The sequence below is a fragment of the Mustela erminea genome, chromosome 4 (genome assembly GCF_009829155.1).
Source record: "Mustela erminea isolate mMusErm1 chromosome 4, mMusErm1.Pri, whole genome shotgun sequence".
In the NCBI taxonomy this organism is placed as follows: domain Eukaryota; kingdom Metazoa; phylum Chordata; class Mammalia; order Carnivora; family Mustelidae; genus Mustela; species Mustela erminea.
In genome coordinates, this window is record NC_045617.1 from 66,970,009 (window position 1) to 66,984,456 (window position 14,448).

Below are 14,448 nucleotides of genomic sequence, written 5' to 3' on the forward strand. Positions count from 1 at the left end.
TGGATACAAGTTCAATGAGAGCACCAGCACTCGCAGGAGCATCTTGAGGGAGTCCAGTGGGTTCTTGCTGGCGGCATCTTGACCATGGCCTGCTTGTTGGGAAGGCCTGCTGGCGGCCAGACTGGTCTAATCAACCACAGCTGCGATGGCTGAGTTGTCTCCGTTCTCAGTGCAATTGCAGAAGTGGGTACTTCCTATTTCCAGGGGCTGATGTCAGAAAATTTACATTATTGCTACTCTTAGGATCCTCCCCAGTTTCGTTTGTTGTTTACAGTCTCAGCTCTGGGAAACAGCATTTTAGTTTTAAAATCTCCATATTCACTTTTGAAGCAAAGATCTGTTTCTCCCCGCCAAATTTCCGTGGTCTTCGTGAATGGGTAAAGAGACAACTCAGGTTACAAAATGTTGCTTTTAAAGTTACTGGTGTGTTTCAGATTGTAAAGTAGCCACCTGAAAGCCTCTTTGATATTTTAAAATTCTCACCATTGAATATCTTTATTCTTTGAAGCTGTAACATGTATTATTTTGAAGTGCCTAAGGGCTTCATTTGGAACTCTGAAACCAGGCTTCTTTTTTTATTCCCCCCTCCCGGTAGAATGCTGCTTGGGCTTTAGGGTAGCTTGGTCTTAGTGAGTACCATGAAATAACTAAACTGGAGCAAAAGGAAGAAACAGAGAGGGAGAGAGAAAGGAAGGAAAAAAGAAAGGATAAAAAGAAAAAAATATATAAGAATTATGTTTCGCTGCCATTTATTGAGCCTGTCGGGACATGGGGTCGGGTGCGTGTCTGCACACACAGTCTCATTTGATAGCAAAGGTAATTACTGCTAAAAATAAGTGTACGTCCAGGAAGGAAATGAAAGGATGCTAAGAAAAAAGGAAGCGCGGCATTGCTGGGACAGAATGGATTCTGGCTGTGCTATATTGAAGAATTGAAGAGGAATGCATTTGCTATTTTTAAAAGGCTTCTGAAGGTTCAGTTCGACTTACCAAGCAGAGGGGATTAAGGATGTTGCTCTAGATCGAGACCACAGGAGTTCCCGTCCCAACTCTGTCATTTAATAGCTTTGTGATCGAAATCAAATCCCACACGATTTCTGCACACCTCACCATCTCCGTATATAGAACAGGGATCATACAACCACCTACTTGGCGATTCACAGACCTGTACCCCTGGGGCTAATAATACATTATATGTTTATAAAAAATTAAAAAAAATAAAACCGCCTACTATATGTTTTTCTGTGAGATAATATTTCTAAGTTTCTTAGAATGGTTCCTGGACTTTATATTATTCTATCTATGGGTGGGATACGATATTATTCTATCTATGGGTGAGATACGATGGTGGGATACCATGAAAATATATGATGTAGAAAGAATATCTATTGATATTGAAATGTTTGTTATAAAATAGTATATAGAACATGAGTCTAATTTTATTTTTATAAGATATGTTGAGCACTGGGTGTTATACACAACTGATGAACTATTGAATGCTGCATCTGAAACTATGTACTATATGTTGGCTAATTGAATTTAAATTTTAAAAATGTGCCTATATATTCATTAACAAAGGAAACGTATAATGTTGAAGTGGCCACCTCTGATAAGGTTATACTTCAGTGATAGGGTTATGAGTGATAATTACTTTATTCATTGGGTTTGTCCATTTTTTCTGAATTTGGCCAAATGTACCTGACTGACTTTATACTCAGGAAAATACAAAAAGAAATTCACTGTCAATATCACCAGTATTTTTTTTTTTTAATAATACTTTTGTCTAAGCAAGAAAGATAAAATCAAGGAGAACTGGGCCTTTCTGTTTTGATGGCCAAGATCATAGAGATCATAGAAAAACTTTCTGGGTTACAGAGGAGTTAAAAATAAAGTGAGGCTGAGTCCAGGGTGTCTGCAGAAAAAGGAAAACAATATGAGATTCAGATTCGAGTGTGTGTTTAGATCTTAACTCCAAACCTCTGATTGCGTGACCTTATATAAGTATCTTAGCACCTATGACTTTCAGTTCCCTATTACACGTTAAGGCTGCTTGATGTCTGTTATGGAGAATCGCCGTATACAAAGAGTTAGGCACGTAGTACACATGTGAGAAGGATAGCTTTATCTTACGAGGCTGTCAATTCACCACATTCATTACTCATTCAATGAAAAAAATATGTTTTCATGCTTCCTGTCATAAACCTGAACTTAAGTTAGGCTTATGAATGTAATAAATAACTCAATAATCTCTATTCTTTTTATTAATGTTTGAGTCCAAAGGGCAAGACTGGCTTCATTTTTTTAAAGAGATTATTTCTACCTGGTCTTTATGTAATTAAGGGGGAGAGGGGAAAGGATAACAAAATCAAGTGTCGATTTATTTAGAAAAAGAATGATTTAATTAAAAAAATGGCATTTATATTATTTACTATGGACTTCCGTGCCACCCACCTTGACATCAGGCATTGTTTCCATTCTTTTGGGGTTTTGTAGCTATTTAGTCTCAAGATCAAATGCTATGAGGGGCAGGGTGGGAGCGGAGTCACTCTATCATTACATGGCTCCAAAGCTCCACTTTGCAAATTTTCATGCACATATGCATTTTCTGGGCATCTAATTCAATGGGTCTGTGATAGCAACTATTTCTAACAAGTGCTAGGTGACGCCAGTGCATTCTTTGAGTAGTGGATTCTACAAGGCATAACAGTGTATCTGGTATAAATGTCCCTACGTCACAGGAGACATAAATAGCGGAAAATGAAAAATTTCATGATCTCAACCCCCTTTCCAGCTCAACCTTGTCTTTAATGTTTCTAAGCTTCTGCTCTTTCCGTTCCTGCCAATTTGCTCTCTAAAGTCTGCCTCCATCCGGTAAATTTGCTAATTGTCTTTTAAGTTCCTCGCCAAAGCTGGAGTCCACCCTCCCAGGACATGGTTGGAGCCAGATCCCCAGCAGATCCCTATAGGCTGGTGGGATGGCTGTGTTCCCACTGGCTCCTCTATCCATCCTCGCTTGGGTAGTGATTCATCTGCTCAGTGCCCATCAAAGGCCCCAAGAGTCCCTTGGGTGGGGCAGGATGCCCTTTTAGCCACATTCATCCCAATCAAACATTTTCTCAGACTCTGTAGTACTTCAGGACACCATAGTTCACCTGACCAAAGGGATCAGTGACGTTTTCACTCTTGAGCCTTTGCAAAGTCTTTTGAGTCCCTTGAAGGGAAGATATCTATAAAAATACAAGGTCATATACAAACGCCCAAATAACACAATAGCATGAAGAGCTGTTTTCTTTAAAATATAAAAATATTTCTGTGCCACTATACCTCCTTTTTCTCTGGCAAAAACACACTAAACTTTCTGGCATAGGTGGGCCAAGAAGGTCACACAGTGAGTGAGGGTGGTCAGTTAGGGGCAGTGTCCTGGCAAGTTCCATGACTCATCTGAACAGGGCTGCGTTCAGCCACCCTCCCTCAGGGAAATGCCACCCAGAGCTGCCAGATCTCCCACGTGCCAGAAATCCAGATTTTTATATGAAATCTCCTGCATCAACAAATCCGATTTTTGGTTGTTGTTTAAACACTGCGAAAGCCAAACCAAACAAATCTATGGGCCAGATGCAGCTGGTTGGGGGAAGATGGGGTTTTTTGCATTTCATTTAAAGTGATTCTGCTTTTAATGTAATTTTTCACGTCTAGCCTGTTGAAACCAATCAGAGCCAAGGGTAAAGCTTACCAGTGCCTGACATAGTCTGTCCTTGGTGATGTCTTCACTCTCAAGCTGAGAAGTGGGCAATAAAGTCAAGTCTTGCTCAAGATACTCTTAGCCCCCATACGTATACATACAAAGCCCAAAACACCCAGAAGCGTCTGGAAAGTCTGGTTCCTATGTCTGCATCAACTGTTGGAGTATTGTTTTTCCTGGCCTTCTTTTCAGAATATAGCTGCCATGTAACATGAGGATTCCAGAGGGCTGTGTGAGCACATCTGGTTATACGGGCAGTGCAGCATCTGATTCTAATTCTAATTGTGCAGCAACTTCTCAAGTCAGGCAGGGGAGGTAAAAGGCTCTTGATATTTAGGTTTGGAACAGCAAAAACAAATCTATGAAAACTGCCCAGGTTGAACTGCGAAAATTAGTGGGTATCCCACAATATATTCTGTATCTTTAACCAACAGTATCCTGCAAAGCAAAGGACTACACCTATAAGAATATTATGTTTGTGGTGCCAAAAACACTCTTTTTATGGTTTTCATTTTTGTGTTTTCCTCGCATTTTTGTCTTTATTTTTCAGATGGGGAAACAGCCCCAAGCTATCTGAAATGATGGCTTCATGCATTAACAGCTTGGTGTCTTCCTTTCAGCTCAGCAGAGGTTCAATACATATTTATCAAATGGATGAACAAATGGATGGACACATTACTTTAAATCACAGAGGCTAGGGCAGTGACAGCGTTAAAAATTATTTTTATTTATTTTTTAAGTTTTCCTTTCAATTTCAGTCCATTAACATACGGTGTTGTATTAGTTTTAGGTGTACAATATAGTAATTCAACACTTCTGTGTATCATCCCATGCTCCAGTCAGAGAAAAGACAAATACATGATGTGTGGAATTTAAGAAATAAAACAAATAAGCAAAGGAAAAAAAAAAAATAAGAGAGAGAGAGAGCAACAAAGCAAGAAACAAACTCTTAATTATAGAGAACAACGTGATGGTTGCCAGAGGAGAGAAGGTTGAAGGATGGGTGAGCTGGTAGTTGGGGATTAGAACAGTGACATTTTTTTACACTGTCCTATGTACAAGACACAAGATCAGAGGCGCCAGTTCATTGCACATAACAATGAATGAATAACAGTGAACAAGGCTAGATGTTTAGAAGGCCAGATGTTTAGAAGCTCCTTCAATAAGCAATATAAAATTTCTAGCATGGCCATTACCACAAAGGTATTAATACATGGTATCATGAGAACATGTGAGAGGAGGATTTGATCTAGTTGGAGATCTCAGAGAAGGCTTCTTCAGGGAAGAGACAAAGGATGGACAGGGCTGTTCATTGGGAAAGAAAGGTAGGGAGATGTATTTTAGCAAATTATGGCCCATGGGCCAAATCCAGCCCATCACATGTTTTTATAAGTAAAGTTTGAGCGGATCACAGCTACACCCATTTGTTCACACACTGCCTACGGCTGTTTCTGCATTAGGATGCATCGGAACATGGCTCATTGATACTTAGATGGACCTATTCTGAAGCCAAACTACACACATACATACACATGCACTGTATAGTATACGGGCTTAACAGTAGGTTAACTTCTTCTTTTTTTTTTTTTTTTAAGGTTTTATTTATCTACTTGAGAGAGAGGTAGAACACAAGCAGGGTGAGGGGCTGAGGGAGAAGCAGACTCCCCACCAAGCAGGGAACCCTATGGGGGCTCAATCCTGGACTCCAGGATCATGACCTGAGCCAAAAGCAGAAGCTTAACCAACTGAGCTAGCCACCCAGGCACTCCAACAGTCTGTTAATGGTATTTTTGAAACCATCCTTTAGGGATTCACAAATCAACTTAGTGAATTATAGCCATCAGTTTTTAAAAATAAAGTGGAGAGTTGTTTTTTTTTTTTAAGTCATAGCACATCACACATAACAAGAAAAGATATTTAGTGAAAATTTTATTCATATACCATATATAGCACCACAATGAGAAATAAGTATTTCTTATTGGGTTCATGGCCCAAAAGGTTTGAAAAAAGTGGGCTCATAAAATAAATTGATGATCTTCCTAAATGCTAGTTTTAAAGTGGAGTTCCCAGGTAGGGTTTTTTGTTTTTTGTTTTTTTTTTAAATCAACAGATAATTTATGCATTATTTGATGTGTCTCATTTGATGTGTTCCAAATTTTATGTTTGTTAGAATCAATGTGCTTTGGAGGACACCTGGGTGGCTCAATCTGACTAAGCTCAGATCATAATCTCAGGATCTTGCTATCAAGCTTGGTCTGGCTTCCCACTCAGTGAGGAGCCTGTTGTTCCACTCCCTTTTTCCTTCCCCTCCAAAAATAAGTAAATATATTGTAAAAAAAAAAAAAAATGTGTTTTTGAAGACACATACTTAGCGACATTCACTTTGTATTCACTCAGCAAAATTTTTAAAGAAGTATATTCAGTGCATAATCAACAACCGCATTTAACCAAAGAGAATTCCAAAATGTAAAAAACAAAACAAAACAACAAAAAAACTCAAAAGGAGATCTAACACAAACCAGTGGACAAAAGGAATTCATCACCAAATTCTATTTCCTCTTCTGTGCTCAGTGACCAAGACCACTGACAGAAATTAAAAGGCTTAACCTGTCATTTCTGTACATGAATAATAGTTTCCAATAATACCCTGATGACAATGGATTTGGTTTCAGGGAAGCAAAACAAATGCCTATTCTGCTAAATGATTTTGTTCCTGCAAGGGTCCATTCCTTATCTAAGTGACCCTGAAATACACATGCACACACAGCCCATGAAGGATTAAAGCTAAACAACCATGGACTTGATCTTGCCAGTCCTCCCTGGGACCCACTCCTCTTTGTCAACCAAGGTCACAGGAGTTATTGAAAATCTTCTTTGTTTGTTCAAGAGTTAGAATAAATATGAGTCATTAGTTAACCAAGCTGTCATCAAAGGACATTTCTCACTGTTATTTCATGAACATTCCTCCATGACAGAGTAAGAAAGTGTGAATGGTACTGTTCCTAGCATCCGGTTTGCAAAAGCATGGCTGTGAAGAGCCTGGCATATATTTTGCTAGTATGTTACCCACAAGCAAAACACTGGGGGGTGTTAGCGCTGGAAGGGACTTCCAGGTTACCTAGTTGGAACCTGTCATGTTACTGATGAGAAAATACATGGTGACGTGACCTGTTAGAATTCCTCCCAGGTGTTTGTGCCTCGGTTGGGTTCACTCTGCTGCTGCTGCTCCTGGAAAACACCCATGATTGCGCAAAGCTGAAGCCCTGAGTCAGTGGGGTCTGCGAGTCTAATTTTCTGAGAGCTAGAAGGGCAGAAGTCTAAGCAGCCTGGGACTCTGCATTCCACCAGGCCTGCTGATTCAGGGGGCACACTGAGCAGTTACCTTGCTGCCCGCCTTACGCGGCACATTCCGTTCATTTCTGGAGCAACACTGAAGGCAGAGAGGCAGGTGCACCAAACCTATGGTCTTCAAAACACTCTGCTCCCCACTCTCCTCCAAGGGCAGCCCGAGTCTCAGTGGAGACTGCCGCAACTTAGGGAGAAGCCACCCTTGCATTCCATTACAGTGTATTCCCATACAAGTGTGTACATTCATGTATTTACAAAACATGTATGATACGCTGAGAACATGCTCTGTGCTCTGTGCTTGCCGGAGCCTTCAGAGAGCGCAACAGCAGCACAGCACGGGGTAGAATGTGATAAATGTCACCCCAGTGATACCAATACAGAGTGAGAATTAGATTATAATTATTGCATCTGAATACATAGGTCTCGAAGTTATATTCAGAGTCTTCAGAGACACATGAAATTCTTGCCAGCCAGCAGAATTTCTACCAGCTTGTCCCGTGCTTTCTAATCAAGAAGATGTCACCAGAAACAACTTGGAAGAATTTAGAAACTTGGCTCGGGGCCCCGGTGTTACTATTTACTAGCTGAGCGATCTTGAGCAAATTCCCTAATCTCCCTGATCATCAGTTGTTTTTACTTCAGCAAGCACGATAGCACCTATCTTACAGCTCCTCAGAGGACGAAGACGATGCACAAGGACAGGGGCTAAAACACAAATCCTTCATCTCTCGGTGCTTCCCTGTCTTCCCGTGTAAAACCAGCATAATAGAATGCTCTTCCAGCAATTCAGGAAATGAAATGAGATGATGATGCCTTCAACACTTACTACACTTTTTAGTTATCCTATGAAAGTGTCCTATGAAGTACAAAATGTTAGATAAAAGTAAAATACTATTAACTATTGAAGTTAAGCTCAGTCAAAAGGAGAGTCCTGGGACCAGAATCATCCCGCGGTGCTACTCATCTGGAGGACTGGGTTCCGCACAGTTCCAAAGTTCACATAGATGGTTCTGCTTTGGTTGTATCCTGCTGAACATAGGCTTCTTTTCAGACCCTCTCCTCTCCCCTTTTTTCCTAGATTGTTTCTAGGAGGGTAATTCCTTTAAGGATCAGTTCCAAAGTATTTATGTTAGTCCTGCATGCATAGAAAAAAAAAAATAATTAAACGACACCAAGGTTTTCTGTCTTAGTCTTCTTATTCTTCGTATTCTTAAAAGCAAGAAGAATGATTTTTATCATCCTTGAGAGGTTGCCTCCTCAAAATGAGATAGCATAGCACCAAAACAATTTGAGACCTGAAGGGTGATCTGGGTAGAAAGGATGAAATTACCCATCTGAATTCGAAATTACAATAAGAAGATTCAATATTCTTTTCCTTGGGTTTGAACCCATCACTGTTGATGACTGCTCATGAATTTCTGCCTTGGCAACCATTAAAAATTGACTGGTAGGCTGCCTTTGACCCATTTTTTAAGATGGCTCAATTCAGGTTTTAAAAAAAAAGTCCGTTGGAGACTTTATCACATTTGTTCAAATGACCCATTTTCAAAACAACCAATTTTGTTGTTGTTGTTAGAATTCATTCTGTTTCTATTCATACACTAGCTTGCATGTGGAGACAAAACTTAATATCTTAGTTGGTGGGAGAAAATGTGCTTATTAAAATATTAGCTTTTCTCAAATCCAGACTTGTTCAGTCAATAGTAAGCAAGAGTATGTGATGAAGGTATTTAGCTTAAGTCTGCAGAAAGAAAATGACTACCCATGCTTTTAAATTGTTGGCCTTAGGATTTTTTTGAAATGCAAAGTAGTAGGAAGAGGAAGAGATGAAGAGAAGAAGAATCTTGTTACGAAGTATGGACACACGCAAGTGAGTGTCAGTTGAAAATTCCAGCTACAGTCATCCACATAAACATGCATGTCTGTGCCTGCTGCGTAGTTAGAAGACAATTACGCTGGTTTTCACATTTTCTAGTGAGGAGTGCAATTCTGACTTAGCTGTCCTGGAAACACCTGCTCTGTTGTGTAATATTGATGAACCTGAGTTTGGAGCTGCTCGCTCTATACTTCTCTCTGTGAATTATAGGACACGCATAAATGATTAAAACTAGGCAACCAGAAACCTGATCCTGCCAGGCCTTCCTTGGGATCAAATTCATTTATCAGCCCACCAAGGTCACTGACCTTGATTATCCAGAGCCTAGCTCCTAAAATGATTAATTGATCCATTCTCTCATTTCACTCATTTAATTTAAAGAGGGGGAAAGGAAAAATATTTTCAATGAATTGATCTTGCAGTCAAACTTCGCCTGCTGCATCCTCTAAAGTATTTATTGATGGTTATGAGAAGCATCAGTACAGGTCACGGCAGAGAAAAGAATAAGCAAAGCAACCATCACTCTTCTTACACATCTTCCTCATATTAATTAACTTGTGATCCCAAGTTTAACCCGCTCTGCAAATCTCTACACTATTCTAACTTCAAAAGGTGTGTAAGTGCATGAATTGGAAGAATATTCTGGATGAGTTGAAGTTTTCATTTTATTTCTGCAGAGAAAAATTAAGAATTCTTTAGTGTGCGTATGGTTATAATCAATGGAGAACACTAACTTGAGTAAAACATCATTTTTCTCGAAAACTTCAGGGCAAAAATTGTGCACTAGAAATTCCTTGAAAAAAAAATTTCCTACAAGTGATATTGCCATCTTCTTCATGGAATAGTAAGCATAGAGGATATAATAAAAACGTATGTGTAAACTAACGAATTTGCATTGTAGGAACCAAATAATCAAAGAATTCATTTATTCTAACATCTGGACAGCACCATACAATATTGCAAAATGATTAAAATGGATTCTACTCAAAATATATTGGTAAATATTTAACAAGTGCTTGGACGATGGGAGCCCTGATTTGTTGTAAATACAACCACTGGGACTGATTTCAAGCTTTCATGTAAAGTCAGCGAACACAGAGTTAGAAAGAAATGCGCTGTGATATACCACTGTGTGGTATTTTCTTCATACAGAATCTGCAAGATTTAACAAACAAAAAGTCAGAATGCCTGGTTAAAGCTTAATTTCAGGTAAACATCAAGTGTTTTAGTATTAGTATTTCCATGTAATATTTAGGGAACAATTATATGAAGAGATTTTCCATTGTTTATGTGAAATTCACATTTAACTGGGCATCCTAGATCTTACCTGACAGTCCTAATGTAGACACTGCAGACAGAAGGAACCTCAGTGCATAAATAACGATAAACCATAATGATGAGTTTCGAGTATTTATTACCTCTTTTTGGAATATAATTTAAAATTTGAGTTTATATAATCTGCTTTTTCATGATGACTGTGTCAGACAACTGTATGCAAAATTCCTGAATATTTAACAATCAGCTTTTACAAGTCAGCTCTAGGACACCTCTGATATTTTACTTAAGTGTAATATAGTTTGCCAGAGTTAGACCTTGAAAATACAATGATACAGAGTTATAAGTGTATCTCAGCTCATGATACTACTAGAATTTTAAAATAACTTACAGACATGGCTTCGTTACATTTCACGGGAAGTAAATTTCATTGCAACCAAACTCTCCCAACCTCCACCCCATCTTCCCAGCCCCACCCCTGGGAAAATTTCTCTGTAGCAAGGAAGAGTATGTCCTCAGACTTCTTCCTTTCCATTTTTAGGGCTTTGTGTGGTAGCTGGCCCTCTTTAAAATTGGGTGGGTATTATGGAGGTCATGTATTGCATGGAACACTGGGTGTGTGTTCATAAACAATGAATTCTGGTACACTGAAAAGAAATTTTAAAAAATAAATAAATAGGTATTAATGGTGTTAAAATAAAATTCAGATTTTGTCATAAAAAATAAAATAAAATAAAATTGGCTGATCTTAATGAAAAAGCTCTAACTTCAAATCCGCCATTTTTCTGTGGGGCTGAAGGGGCGGCGTGGGGGAGGGGACCTAGAGTAGAAGGTCCATTTGTTCCTGTGTTTAGCTGAGCAGTTTCATCAGATGTTGGTAATGCAAAGATAAGCCTGGAATTTTGCTTGGGGTAAAGGTGAAAAATCTGCACTGATCCACAACAAAGTAATGGGGTTAGGAGTGTGTAGGTTTGCAGCTAGGGGAAAAACATGATGAAGACGAGCTCTAGAGAACAGGCTACTGAGGAAGCCAAAACAACAGCTTATCTGATTTTGTTTCTTCTGCTTTGTTCTTTCTTTTTGTGCAGAGGACCACGTGATTACAGGCCCTTGATGTGGGTGCAGTGGAGGGGTGTTTGGAGAGGGACTTGGCTATTTCCAGAGTGGGCCTCTGGGGTCTCTGCAGCACCCCCTTTAGCTTCCAGCACCGCTTCCTGCCCTGCCTGCTACCAGGTCCTTCCTCAGCCTTGGGAAGCCAACTGAGTGCAGCTTTTATTTCTTCAGGTGATGGCTCTGGACCCCATGAGGGTCACAAATATGGAACGTTTCACTAATCTGCCTGTCATCCTTCTGCAGGGGCCATGCTAATCTTCTTTGTATGATCCCAATTTTAGTATATATACTGCCAGATCAGGCACCAGTTTGTCTAATTTTTGAAAAATTAAATAGATACATACATACATTAAACAGATGTCCTTCACTTTAGTCAAACATTATGCTGAAAGGCATTTTTTAAATCAAGTCATTTTTTTGGACATTTGGGGGCATTCCTACGTCATGGTAAAAGCCTGCAGGGTGAATGACCAATCACCCTAGATCTATATTATTTTTTATTAGACTAGGTTTTCTTTTAGGTTTTATTTAAATGAGGAATCCCCAGTAACAAATATTTTTTCATATTTATACATTCATGTATGATCTAGTTTAATTTTCATTTAATTTAATTAACATTCGTATTAAATGTTAACTTTAGATGTCAGTGGAGAACATAAAGGTAGACTTTAAACTGTAGTATTAAAAATAGTAGTCTGTATTTTATGCCTGAACACATACCTGATACAGACATCTGCATGAAAAATTGCAAATTTGGGTATCAATACCAGAAGCTATCTAGAAAGTTCTATTTTTCTCATTTCTAATATTAGGAAGTTATATGGCAAATAGACCCAGTTATTAAGCAGATTTGCAGTTCCTTCTAATTACTTGAATAGTAATACAGAGAAGTATTCCTACAGCGTCTTTATTTTGTTTACAAACTTTTTTTAGTTTCCAAACTGAGTTTTGACTATACCAGAAATCTGTTATGTTATTGATAATAATTGAGCTGGACAAAATTAAATCATTTCACTAGCATAACCAGTCTTTTAACCACTTAATTAGACTGATATTGATTGGTTCAAAGATACATCCTAAAATTTTTTTAAAGACTACATCATTTGTCAAAATATTACCCAAAACACTCAGTGATGAAATTAATCCTTCTACATTTTATCGTTCTAAAATTGAATGTATTTCCATTTTTTCTCAGTGATATTGAAGATGTATAAATCAAAGAAAGAAACGTTAAACTTGTCCCAAATAAAAATGGGAAACTAATTCAAAAATTCAGGCAAAATATTTCATAGATACTATGGAATAAATAAAATATTAGAAATATAAGAGAAAGTGAAATGAAATGATTATAGCCAAGACTTTGTCTTATTGATAGAGTATTATATTGTTGTTGCTATTTTTACTTGCTCCTATTAAAAAAAGAAATTATCGTATATAGGATTTTTGTCTCATTCTTACATAATGTAGGCTTATTGTGGTTTCTATCGTTATTTGTTCCCATTAGTTTTTACTTAAGCCTACCAGAGAGGTTGTAGTATTTTTGATCATACAATAATGAAAAGGCCACCAAATGACACTGAGGGTCTCAAGTTTACCAACTAGCTGGGTGACTTGGGTAAGTCACCCTGCCTCTCTCAGTCTCAGTTGTCTTCCCCAGAGAATAAAAAGTTGCAATATGTATTTTTTAAGCTTCCTTTCCAAAATTACAAAATTTCCATTTAAAAATCCTATCACTCTGCCCTCAAATGTAAAAACAAAAGAGCAGTTACTTTAAATGTCCCAACAATCTGTATGTGGTTAGGATGGTGAATAAGACTTCAGCAGCCCTTTTTGAGTTCTGTTTCATTAGATAAAAATCTCAATTTTTTTCTTTAATAAAAATGTGATAATAATTGAGAATATTAATAAATGTTAATGTAACAGAGTTGTTAGGAGGAAAAGTTACATATTTTGAGGAAAGTAATTACAGATTCCATTTTAACCAGAGCAATGGATTTGTTACCTAGTCACCAATGATAGAAACTACATACTTTATAAATTTGATTTAAAAATTATATGTCAGCTTGAGGGTGCCTGGGTAGCTCTGTTGGTTAAGCATCAGACTCTTGGTTTCAACTCAACTCATGACTTCAGGATGCTGAGATAGAGTCCCACATCGGGCTCTGCCTTGATGTGGAGCATGCTTAAGATTCTCTCTCTCCCTCTCCCTCTGCCCCTCCTCCCACTTGCAAGCTCTCTCTCTCTCAAATAAGGAAATAAATAAATCTTTAAGATCCACAGACCTGTACCCATGAAACAAATAATACATTATGTGTTAATAATAAAAAAATAAAAAATAGATCTTTAAGAAAAATAAAATAAAACAAAACAAGATAAAATAAAAGTCACATGTCAGCTTAAAAATTTGCAAGGGAGGGGTATAGTTTTTCAAAATTACTTCAGGGAAAACACTACCAAAAAAAAAAAAAAAAAAAAGTAAAGACTGCTGCCCCAAACAGTCTTATTTTGTTCAATGCTTCGTTCCTAATCACAAACATAATACTAAATCCTCAATAAATCCTGAAGAAAAGTACTTGGAAATAAAGGGGATCTTGGCAAAATATTCTAGATGAGTAAATCCTTGTTTATTCTTTGCCACCTAGTACACAAGCTGATCCTCAACAGTTGGTAGCCATTTTGGTATTCCACGTTGAGATGATATACTTTCCCACCATTTTGTTCACCCCTACACACACACACACACACACACACACACACACACACACACAGATGACGAAAAAAGTATTTAACTAAACATATCATCCAGTCCTTCATCACAGTGTCCTCAAAGCTCTGTGCAGCCAAGGCATGGTGGTTTAGAAGCCTGGAACTCAGTCCTTCTCCCTCCTGCTGAAGAGAGGAAGAGAACACAAAAATAGGACCCTGCAGGGTAGAGTGAAATGTTGGGTAAATATGAGGCAGTTAGAAAAGTAATTATTTTTCTTGTGAATTTACATGGATGAATTCCAGGCGTCCATAAATTCCAGAGCAATTCTTTAATATTTGTGTGTACATACAATTATACCTAAAAAGCATGTATTACCAGATATGTTGAT

The 14,448-nt window shown here is 38.1% G+C and overlaps 1 non-coding gene across 1 annotated transcript; it reads right to left on the reverse strand.

Moving 5' to 3' along the window:
• Positions 1 to 11,551: 11,551 nt before the first annotated feature.
• Positions 11,552 to 11,658, reverse strand: LOC116589553. The gene has a single exon (XR_004285327.1). It is a non-coding gene; the product is annotated as a U6 spliceosomal RNA (small nuclear RNA).
• Positions 11,659 to 14,448: the final 2,790 nt, after the last annotated feature.